The following is a 12,214-nucleotide window of genomic DNA, read 5'->3' on the forward strand; positions in this document are numbered from 1 at the left end:
AGGAATGCCACAGAAGAAACACTACTCAGTAAACTCCCACCGGATTGCCTGACCTGGGCACTTGTCAGATGTGAGGGGACTGGCACTTTGTAGAAAGGACTTCTTGGAAGCCTATTTGGCAACCATATCCAACAAAATGAAAACAAAAATCACACCCAGCAATGCCTTTTCCAACATAGGGATTCTTTTGATTGTCTAGATCAGGCTGGGACAGCTGACATCCTGACAGTAGGGAGCTGCTCCTCTCTTATTTTCAGGGCCACATGTTGGAATCTTTTTGTTGAAGCAGGTTTAGCCTATGCTCAGACTAACAGGTGGGACAGACCAGGTGTAACCTGTTCCTGCCCCTCTCCTTGATCTCCTCTCCCTGGGGCCTCCTGTCAAGGGCATTAGGCACAGGGCTGAGAGAGGCCTCTTCTGCCTCCACCTGCCCTCCTGGGCCACAGGATGCTTACTCCTCAGCCAGGAGGCCTGGGCTTTGGCCCCTCTCTCATTTCCCTGTGCCCGTTTCTCTGGCCAGCAGGGAAGGAGTAGCTCCCAGGACCTGTGTAAGGGGTCAGAGCCTCGTTCCCCACATGCGGGCCCTGCCTCTCCTCAGGGAGCAGCCATATCTCCCCTAGAACGATTTCCTTTCCTCTTGTGTCCTGTGTCTCTAACTTCTAATGACCCATCACACCTGAATGCTTAAAACACGGGGCAACTTGCAAAACGGAGGAACATGGCCTTCCCACACCCAGGGAGGATCAGGGAGGGGAACCCTCTGTGCCCACTGAGTGGAGGTTGGGCACCAGTGGGCGAGGCCACAACACTGCTGGGTGGGGTGCTCCTCTCCGCAACACTGTGGACCATCAGGTCGCCATCTGGCCGGCTGGGAAATGGAAGCTTCAGCCCTCTACTTCCAATAAACGTGCCTTGGGGTTGCCAGACCCCTAAGTCCCTAGCCTCAGGGACTTTCCCCATGCTGAGACCACCCCTCAAAAAGTCAGGCTGGACAGATGACCTCTTGCCTGGGCCCTTGCAGCTGCCCTGGGGACCGATGCTCCCACCCGCTCTATACTGCGGCTATCTCATGCTGTGATGTGGATTAGTTTTGCCCAGATATGTGAGCTTGCATTTTTCTAAGATGAATCTCATCTAGCTATTTCCGGTTTCCACCTCCAGCTCAGAGAGGTCCCTGGGAGGATCTTCCAAACCTCCCTGTGGACCTTTTCAAAAGTTCACCTTGGTGCTATTTGCACCTGTCCTTGGCCTCTGGGGCCAGGACTCTGCCCTGGCTCAGGGGGCCACCCCTCCTTCGGGTTCCTGTGTTTTGGGGGCTGCCTGCCAGCAGCATTCCAGAGAGCATGTGGTCAGGCTGCTGACACTCCAGCCGCTAGTGCTAGCCAGGGGCCTTCCTTCGCTCCCTCCACACCACCGTGGGCTTGGGGTACCTCGTGTGGCAGTCAGCTCAGGCTGACACAATGGAACACCACACTGGAGGCTTGAATAACAGCAACTTACTCCTCACAGTCTGGAGACCCGAAGTCCAAGTCAAAGTGCAGGCAGGTAGACTCCGTCCTGAGGCATCCTCTCTTGGCTCATGTGGCCTCTTCGTGTGCTATGGAGAGACGGTAAGAGAGAGTTCTCTGCCTCGCCCTTTGCCACTAATCCCATCAAAACAGGACCCTACCCTCATGACCCCATTTGACATTATTACCTCCTAAAAGCCCTGTTATCTCCAAATATTGGAGATACTACGTTGACGGTTTGGATTGCCACATAGAAATTTGAGGGAGGCGAGGGAGACAATTCAGTTCATAGCACCCTGTGTTTTTCCATCCTGGCACTGCTGTAATAAACCACAACAAACTGAGTGGCTTCAAACACCAGAAATTTCTTCTCTCCCAGCTCCGGAGGCCAGAGTTCTGAGGTCCACGGCCGTGCTTCCCCTGCAGGCTCTAGGGGAGGGTGCTTCCTGCCTCACAGAGAGGGTCTGGGCAGGTCTGGGCCCGTGGCTGGTCCCTCCAGTGGCTGCCTGCCCTCCCCCCCTCCACTCCCCACCACCCCAACAGTCCTCTCCTCTTTTCTTAAAAAGGCCCCAGTCATTGAACTTAAAGCCCACCCTAACTCAGGATGACCTTGTCTCGAAATGTCTTATCTTAATTACATCTGCAAAGACCCTTATTCCAAATAAGGTCACATTCTGAGGTTCCAGGTGGATGTGAATGGGGGGGGTGGTGGAGGGGGGATGGCCACCATTTACCCTGCTGCCTGAGTCCACAGCTCTGACCTAGGTCAGCTCTGGACTCTGCTGCTGGGGCTCCGTGATCAACCTTGCTGAGCTGCAGAGATCTATCAGAGCTACGGGATTTGGTTTCTGATAGGAATAGATGTGCTAGTGTTAGGTGCTGTGGCTTCCCAAGGGCCTGGAAGTTTGTATAATAAAGACACTTTATTTTTGAGGAACCATACTGCCTTTTCAGGAGGAGGTGGGTTGCTGATTAGATGGCATCTTAGCCCGTTTGGACAACTATAGTGAATCCACGCACTGGAGGCTTATAAACAACAGATACTTACTTCTCACGGTTCGGGAGGCTGCGGAGGGTTGCGGACTTCTTGCTGTGGTCTCACAGGGTGGAAGGGGTCACACACGGCAGCTCTTTCACAAGGGCCCTGATCCCATCCAGGAGGCTGTACCCTCATGACCTAATTACCTCTCAAGGCCCACCTCCTAAAACCAGGGTTCCAACATGTGAATTTGGGGGTGGGGGGGACCTAGACACGCTTGGTATAAGAAAGAGGTGGGGAGACTGGAAGGTCAGGATCTGGAGCAGAAAGACACGGCCAGAGGGAGGAGGACAGCCCCTGACTCCCCTCACCACGGGAACGTGGCCTAAGAATGACAGAGAAGAGGCATGTCCTTAAGTGAAGTTCTTTGGGTTCAGCTGGCCAACCAGTCCTGGCTCCACTTGGTTGCCAACAGTGGGGAGCTAGGGGGTCCCAAGGCTTATGAGAAGAGGGGTGTTTGCTGACCCAAACTCCATCATAAGTTAACAAATCATCTCTTCCCACTACAGACTATTCCATTTATATTAGGACAGAATATGACGTTATTACATTCTTGAATGGATGTGACTGAAAGTCAGTAACGGGAAACCTCGCTGGGGTGCGGGGTGGGGGGAGGTTCAGGCAGGGGGAGCTCGCGGCCTGAGGTCGACTGCAGACCGCCAGGAAGAGCTGACCTTGACCTTACCTGGATGTGACCTTGCACGTGGTCGTGCTCCCACTACCCCTGCAGTGGACACTGCCCCCACCTCCTGCCAGCAGCTCCGTCAGCAAGAAGCCACCACACTGGCCACTGGAAGTCTCCTCCACACACTGTTCCTTGGAACAGCCCCTCCCAACTTTCTCCTTTTCTCCCCTGTTCCCCCCACTTGCCCCGGTTTAGCCACAACCTGTTTGTCCCGGGTTGTAATCCTCCTTTACTCCTGAGTAAACCCCTCTGTTCCTGGTAAAAGAAATAACTATCAGTGGGGTTTTTGTTGTTGTTGTTGTTGTTTTTAACATTTATTTATTTTTGAGAGACAGAGATAACAGACCGTGAGCTGGAGAGGGGCAGGGAGAAAGGCAGACACAGAATCCGGAGCAGGCTCCAGGCTCTGAGCTGTCAGCACAGAGCCTGACATGGGGCTCAAACCCACCCACCTCAAGATCATGACCTGAGCCGAAGTCGGATTCCCAACCGACTGAGCCACCCAGGCGCCCCAATAACTGTCAGTGTGTATCACTGAGGTTAACAGAACCAATGTCCTTTATTTAGATATTTTCCCATTTACTATTGTTATCATTGCAGTAAAACAAAGATATGAAGATGGGGGTTTCCAGAGTACTGGCTTCAAGGAGAGCCCTGGGCTGGCCAGTCTGGCCGGATTGTCTAGCGGCTAGGGGGTGCGGCGGCGGGGAGGGGCCTCCACAGTGGAGGGGGGAGCCTGTCCCCAGGGCACGGAGAGAAGGCCAGGTGTTGAGCAAGTTCACCTGAGGCGAGAATCGGGGGTGTCACAGTTTGCTGCAGGCCTGACCCAGCAGCTCCCGTGGGGAGTGGGGCTAGGCCTACCCTCACCTCCCCCAGCTGTCCTCTGTCTTCCACCCACTTCAAGCTCGTGCTTGGCTTTGTTGCCAGGTATTTGGGCGGCTTTACCAGCCTGTTTCCTGGTTTGTACACATCAGCGATGAAGCGCCCTTCTGCATCAGGTGATGTGCAGACTCAGTGAGAGCTGACGTGTTCAATCAATCACAGCATGTGGGCCTTATCGGGATCCCAGTTCAAATAAACCAGCATAGACAGCAGAATGCGGGAAGCAGCTGGGGAAGTGCGCGCTGACTGATCCTAGCTCTGAGTGCTAACAGAATTGTGGTCAACAGTGACCCCGGTGATATTGAACAGAGAGAGGCAGAGGGAGCCCTTTCATTTAGAAATGCACAATAAAATGTTTCCTGCTGAAATCACGTGATGTCTGGGATTTGCTTCAAATGATGCTGGGGTAGAGGAAAGCGTGGGACACTGTGAAACAAGACGGCGCCATGAACTGATAACTTAGATGCCAGTGATGGAAGGAAGTTCAGCTCATCGACTCTCCACTGGTGCATATGTTTGAAATTTTAATAATAAAATGTTTTTTAAGCATATGCACATACAGTCTCTTCCAGGCACTGTCTTAAGCTCTTTTTTTTTTTTAAGTTTATTTTGAGAGAGAGCACATGAGCAGGGGAAGGGCAGAGAGACAGGGGGAGAGAGAGAGAGAGAGAGAGAATCCCAATCCACACTGTCTGCACAGAGCCCAACATGGGGCTTGATCTCACAAATCATGAGATCATGACCTGAGCTGAGATGAAGAATCAGACGTCCAAACGACTGAGACACGGAGGCGCCCACATCCTAAGCTCTTTACACATGTCAGCTCGTCGACGCCCAGGACATTCCTGCGAGTGGATGACCTTCATGTTCCCATCTTGCTATGGAGGAAATAGAGACACAGAGAGGCCAAGTAACTTGCCTGCATTTGCACAGCTAGTGAATGGCAGTGTTGAGATGTTGTGTTGGAAAAACACTCCTGTGTCTCCTTTACTGTCGCACAACTTCTGAACCCACACTGAGCAGTTCTCTGACACCAGCTGCTGTCCTGAGGTCCAGTTCGGTTCTGACACCGACTGCAGTTGGCGCAGATCCTGTGGGTCAAGGGCTCGGCCACTGCTCCACTTCTGCCAACCTGCAGTCCCGGTGCTTCTGTGCCTTTGACTGACTGGCTGCAAATCGGGGTTCCCTGGAAGCCCTCCTTGATTCAATCATGTGTTAGAGCGGCTCACAGGACTCAGGAAAACAGTTTGCCTCCTAGAGTGCTTTTTACAGAGGATATTAAGGGATAGGAATGAGCGGCTAGATGAAGAGTCACACAGGACAAGATCCAGAAGGGTGCGGGGCACAGGTGATTCCTGCCCCAGGGAGATGGAGTGTGCCATGGCAAGGTCTCTGAACCCTGTACTTCAGGGATTTTATGGGGGTCTCCTCTCGGGGGCAGGGTCCATCATTGACCAAACCACCAGCCCCTCTCCCTTCCCTGGAGGATGGGAGTGAGGCGGAATGCTCTAGGCTCCTAATCATGGCTGAATCTTTCTGGTGACCACCCCCCTGAAGCCAACCACACTCTCCTCTTAGAACAAAAGACATTCCCTTCACCCAGGAAATTCCAAGAGATTTAGGAACTCTGTGTCTGGGATGGGATCAGAGACCGAATATTGGGACAAAACATGTGCCCAGTGCTCTCGTCACTTAGGAAATTACAACGGCTTTGGGAGCTCTGTATCAGGAAGTGGGGGCAGACACCCATATGCGTATTTTCCATTATTTCACAGATGTGACCCAAGAAGCCTGTCTCCATCACGGACACCTCCAGGCTGTGTGCTTCCTAGAAGCCCGGATGGTTATGTAACAAACTGTTACTGGTTCTCTCTGGGAAGTGGGTTACATTCAGTAAGACCTACCATACTCACTTTGCTCTATCTGCCTATTTGTATTTTCTGATTTTTCTACAATGAGCACCCACCACTTGCATGATAAGGAACTTGGAAATAAGAAGGGAGTTCAGTACATCCGCAGCCAGCGGCCGTGAGGAGTTGCAACTTTGCCAAGTGGGGATGCCGAGCCCGCTGGGGTGCAGGGGTGGGGCAGGGGTCGGGTGGGCAGGGGCACCAGACACTCTGAGACACCACCATCCCCACCCCCGTTTCTGATGACTCCAAGCTGGCAGAATTGCAGACCCAGCAGCAAGGTTGACGGGACCTCCTGATGTCCAGCTCAGCACTAGCACTGGGAGTCCTGCCCCCTCAAGAGCACTCGTTCCGGGAAGTGACATCTCAAGGGGGAACAGGGTCAAGTGACCACCTCCGCATCACATCTGACCCCCACATCAACCTGGATGGGGTAGGGTTACTTCTCTCCACACCCTCACTGGGTGCGTCTGACCTTCTCCTCCCCCATTAGTCACCCCCAAATCCACAGAGCCTCATTCATGCCCCTGTGCTCAGGCCTGTGTGACCAGCTGTCCACAGGGCGTGGCCCCAACCCTGGCCTACCCCTCCACTCCCCTCTACAGACTCTTCCTGTGGGCCTCTCTCAGACCTCCACCTACCAGTTACAAACGTAGATACATAATGAAAATAATATGAAGAAATTAATCAATAAGCAAAAGGGTAGGAGGGAACGTTTACAAGAAAATAACTATATTGTTTCTTAATGGGTGATTACACAAAGGAACGTTTTTAGATTAGGTAATGCCGAGAAGCATAGATGTAGATGACGCATGCTACAAGGAAACTGCTAACAAATATAATGCCACATTTGCCACAATAAAGCGGCCAGTCTAACACACTGTTGTTGTCTGTGTCCATTTGTTATTTTCCCCAATGCTGTTCATCCTTCTGGAACCCCTGACCCTGCTGGAGCTGAACTCCAGCACAGGACTGGGGGTAGGTGATTTGAGAGGAGGAAGTCCTGGGCCTACGTGGTGTGGACTGGGTGGGGGACATTTTTGTAAAGGCCCCAGTGCAGAAGTGGGGGAGGGGCAGAAGGAGCCAGCCCAGAAGTCTGGGTGACCCTAACAGACTGGACAGGGCAATCCTGTCCAGGAGAAGAAGTTCCCAAAAGGAGTGTGATGGCCCTGGGCAGTCCCTGGGGTTTGGTAAGAGTGCCAGGCCTAGGTGCAGCAGCCTGGGACCGAGGAAGGAGGAAAAAGAGGCTGAGAAGCTTGGCTGCAGGAGGGGCTAGAGACAGAGCAGGTGCTGGTGTTAGCCCTCAGGACTCAGGGTGCCACAGAGGCCCTGGGAGCATTCCGGAACCCCTCAGACAGCTGGAGCTGTGGAACTGGGGTGCACGCCTGCTGAGGGCCCCCCTCCTCCATCAGAGCTGGTTTGCACTTCTGGTTTTCATTGGCTGGGCTTTGGCACAGATCTGTAGACACACAGGCAAGAATATGAATACCTTAACCACAAGCTGATTACAAAATTGCTAATGCCATAGTGTGTTTCTTATATTGTCCTGGGATTTCAACTTTTTTTTTTTAAGCATTTACTTATTTTTGAGAGAGAGAGACAGAGCACAAGCAGGTGAGGGGCAGAGAGAGAGGGAGACACAGAATCCAAAGCAGGCTCCAGGCTCTGAGCTGTCAGCACAGAGCCCAACGCGGGGTTGAACCCATGAACCGTGCATGACCTGAGCCGAAGTTGGACACTCAACCGACTGAGCCACCCAGGTGCCCCACAGATTTCAGCTTTGACATCTTCCTCCACCAGACTGAGTGTTTTCATACCTTCGTAAGAGTTTGGTAATCTCTCCAGACTCAGAATATCATCTGCAGCAAAGACTGTTACTAATTCCTCAACATCTATTATCTCCTTCTTGTTCAGTAATAGGACTCCTGAAATTTCGCTGGTACAAGGCCATCGGAAAAAGACTACACTTCTCAGCTTCCCTTGTAGCTACGGCCTGTGACTGAGTTCAGGCCAAGGTCAATGGAATCAACTTGGAGCTTTGTGTGAGCTTGTAGAAAATGTTCTTAAAGGAAAAAGTGGCGCTCTACTATTTCTTTCTTCCTTTCTACTGCCTGGGATGATGTAATGATGGTTGGATCTCAAGCAGCTATTTTGCACCAAGATATGGAAGCCATAAGTTGAGAATGGGGGAATAATGAGAGGAGAGGAGCTGGAATCTCTGATTGTTGTCAGGCTGCTATGCCAGCTCTGGACTGCTTACCTCTGATTTGTGTATGTGGGAAAATAACTTCATCTTATGTTAGCCATCATTGGGTTTTCCATCACTCGTATATGACCCTGTCTTGATGGAAAAGCCCGTTTTGGATAAGTGGAAGTTGCAGGTTACAAAGGGTCGATCAATCGTCCCTGTGTCACTCCACTGGGACACAAGGGCCCTCTGTGCTTCCTGAGAATATTCAAACCTAAGTATTAGACTGAGTGGTTTTGTTTTGTTTTGTTTTGTTTTTATTAAAGTTTTACTTGGTATGTTATGGAGCTCTTAAATCCTATTGTTCAAGCAGATTTTACATTTTGGAGACTTTGTATCTTTTCCAGAAATGATGCAGTCAGTGCCTGATGCACTGTCTTCTCCGGGACGTTGGCCTAAGCCATCAGAGTGCTCCAGCACGTGGGTGTCACTTTAATTAGAGTGCTCAGTTATGATTAGTCGGAGTTTGTTACCCTTCCAGAAGACGAAGGGGACTCTTGGCTATTCTTCATCGTGACGCTCACAGACAGGACCTACGGTGGTTCTCTGGACCCCAGTGCTCGTGGGGGGCACCAGCCACAGCCACACGGCCGTTCTCACACGGTTCCCGCGCACTCTGCTGCCCGGCCCACAGGATCCTGTGAAGGTGTTTGTGGTGTATTCAGACCTTTAGCAGATATTCACTCATGGCCTCATGTGCCAGGCGTTCCTCTAAACAGGAAGATGCAGAAATAAGTGTCACAGCTCCAAACCCTGGCCTTGTGAAGCCAGCATTGCTGGTCGGGGACAGATAGTCGGGGACAGAAAATAAACACACAAGGTAAGTGTCAGCTCTCGCCCAGCGACCAACCACCCAGCTCAGCAGATAGAAACAATCACATGTATTAGCTCACACTCCTGTCTGAGCCCGGCTTGGTGGTCCCCTGGTTGCCCTCATGGTACCCCTGGCAGGGTGTTGGCCTCATAGGGGCTCAGCTTGGTCCAGTGGCCTGTCCTCCAGCCAGCTGGCCCAGGTGGGCCCCCACAGTTCTGGGAGGTTGGGGGGAGGGGGCGGGGGACATTGCAAGTACTTCTTCAAGCCTCTCCTTGAACCGGGTCTGTCCCTGTGCCACTGGGCAGAATAGCCATGTGGCCAAGCCTGTGAGTGTCCTACAAAGTTACAGGGCAAAGGGCATCAGCACAGGAAGACCACTCAGTCAGAGCCATCAATGCTGTCGGGATAGCCCAATGGGTCCATACGTCAGACATGAAGTGGGGGGGGGGGTCGTCAGGTGGGTTGTTTCGGCAGATGTAGGGGGCTGAAGCTCTACGCAGGGCAGTGGGGGAAGCCGCAGTGAGCAGGGGTCTTTGTAAAAGTAGTGATGTTTGAGGAAAAGGTGTGCAAATAGAAGGAACAGCAAATACATCCCCAGGATAGAACAGGCCCCATGCTGGTAGCATTTTCTCCTACTAAAATCAGGGACATGTTGAATTAGACTGTGGGGTCAGGGGAGGGTGTCTCAGGGGCTAATGCAATACCTTGCTCCCTGAAGTCCCTGTGGACAGGCTGGGCCTGTCAGGCCTGTCAACTTCAGGGCCACAGGACACTTCTTTCACAGCCACAGCGCATGTCAGGGCAGGAAACGTTCTGGGCAGGATGCAGGGGCACACGCTCATTTGTGAGGCCGGCATCCAATTTCCTGAGAAGACAATCTGGGGGCCTGCCCAACCCTGCCCTTGCACAGGTGGACAGGTGCAGTCATGTGTGGTGTGCACACGGCTGACCCTCTGGTTGTGTCTCATTGGAACAAGGGGTATGTTAGAGTCCGGTCACGGGGTCCCAGCCCTTTCTGGGACACCTAGTGAGCTCAAGTTCTGGGGTGTGGAGGGGCCTGGGGGGACAGTGAAAGCTGATGACACAGGTGTCTCTGGGGTGGCCTGTCAGGGCTCAGCTGCTGTAGAGGGTGCATCAGCCAGGGTTCTCCAGGGAAACAGAACCCATAGGATACATTTGTGTGTATGTATAAATATATGGGTAGATAGATAGGTAAAATATACCTGTGTAGACATATAATATACATAGCGAGACGGATCTATCACTCAGGTTTGGCACATGGAGTTATGGAGGCTGAGAATATTGCCGTCTGACAGCTGGAGGCCCAGGAAGTGGGGACTGCAGTTCGGTCCACACCCGAAGGCCTGAGAAGCTGGGGAGATGATGTACCAGGACAGGCAGGAGAAGATTCCATCTCGGCTCAAGCAGACACAGGGGTCCACCTGCTTGGGGGAGCACCGTCTGCTTTTCTCGGCACACTGATCCAGATGCAGGCACGTCTGACCAGAGGACATCTGACCAGCTCCCTGGGCACCCCCGGCCCCACCAGTGACACATGGCTAGCAGTCACCATGGCTTTCTGCTCTTTGCAGCCACAGGATTCTGAGTGACAGCGCCCCGAGTCTTCCTAGGAGGTGTTAAGTCAATGAGAATTTTATAATGGGAAAGACAGCAGTGAGCACATTTTAGTCGGCATTTTCATGATTTTTCATGAGGTCAACATTTTTGTGTCTATTCACTGGCCACTTACGTTTCTACTTTAGTGAAGTGCCTGATTGTGTCTCATCGCTGACTTTAAAAAGTGGAGACAAAGTCAAACTGGTTTAAAATGTAAATAATTTTCTTTAACAGCTTTGTTTTATCAAAGACACTGTTTTTCGGGCAGAGCTTTCTAGAGTCACCTGCGGGAGTCCGTGTGCCCTTGTCATGAGGCAGCCATACCGTCATCACCCCATTGTCCAGAACAGAGAAACTGAGGCTCAGAGAGCACCTCTGGGGTCACAATGGGCCCCTAAAATGCTGTCTGGGGATGTAGGTCCTTCCCCAGCGTTCTGTCTTTTGATTTAATTTTCAGTATGTTTCGAACAGAAAGCTAAAACTTCTATCCAGCCGACATTCTTGAGATTTCCTTCTACTGTTTTTCCTGAGAGGTTTCTCCCAAGAGGGATATAAACACAGATTCCTGTGTTTTCCTTGAATACTGTGACATCTATATCTTCAGTCCATTAGGAGTTCATTTGGAGGCTCCTGGGTGGCTCAGTCGGTTAAGTGTCAGACTTCAGCTCAGGTCATAATCTTGTGGCTCGTGAGTTCGAGTCTTGTGTCGGGCTGTCCGCTCTCAGCACAAAGCCTGGAGCCTGCTTCGGATCCTCTGTCCCCCACCCTCTCTATACCCCTCCCCCGCTCACACTCTCTGTCTCAAACATAAATAAATATTTTAAAAAAGGAGTTTGGAACTGAACAACCCCTGTTCCCCTGGGAACGACACTGGCCAGTTGTGACCCTGTTTGGCTACACCCTGTCCTCCCAGTGTGGAAGAGACTCAGGGCACTGGAAGCCTGCCCCCAGCTGGCCAGCAGCGCCCCCGCGGCTGTGGTGACCCCCGTTTCCCCAGGGGCTGGGCCCTGCGGTGAGTGGAAGGAATCCGGGTGAACTCTGCTCACTCAGCAGTGCTGGCCCAGCAAACTGGGCAGGGACACCGGACGGTGGAAAATCACATGTGGTTTTCAAGTTGTCAGAAACCCAGGAGATTGTTCTTCCAGTTGTGTGGATGGCTAGGCTCCGTCTGCGAGACCCCAGGCCCCATGGCTCTGGAAACCACCCTTCTTGCGGGTCCAACCAGCCTAGCCCCCCTGGTGACATCCAGACTGCAGACAAGGGGGCACTTCTGGGGGCCTCTCCAGAGAGAGAGGAGCGGAAGGACCTGGTGGGCCTGGGTCCTCCTCCTTCAGTCCCTGGAGACAGACCCAGGGCTCTAGGAGACAGAGAGGAGCTGGAGACTGATGCCCCGGCCTGCCGTCCAGAGCCCAGCCTTCCTGCCATCTGAGGTAGGCTGGCCAACGGGGCCATGGAGGAAGGCCCCTCAGAAGGCCCCACTCAGCCATATCTGAACTCTGGCTCTGTTCCCC

Source organism: Panthera uncia, chromosome A2, assembly GCF_023721935.1.
Source record: "Panthera uncia isolate 11264 chromosome A2, Puncia_PCG_1.0, whole genome shotgun sequence".
NCBI lineage: Eukaryota > Metazoa > Chordata > Mammalia > Carnivora > Felidae > Panthera > Panthera uncia.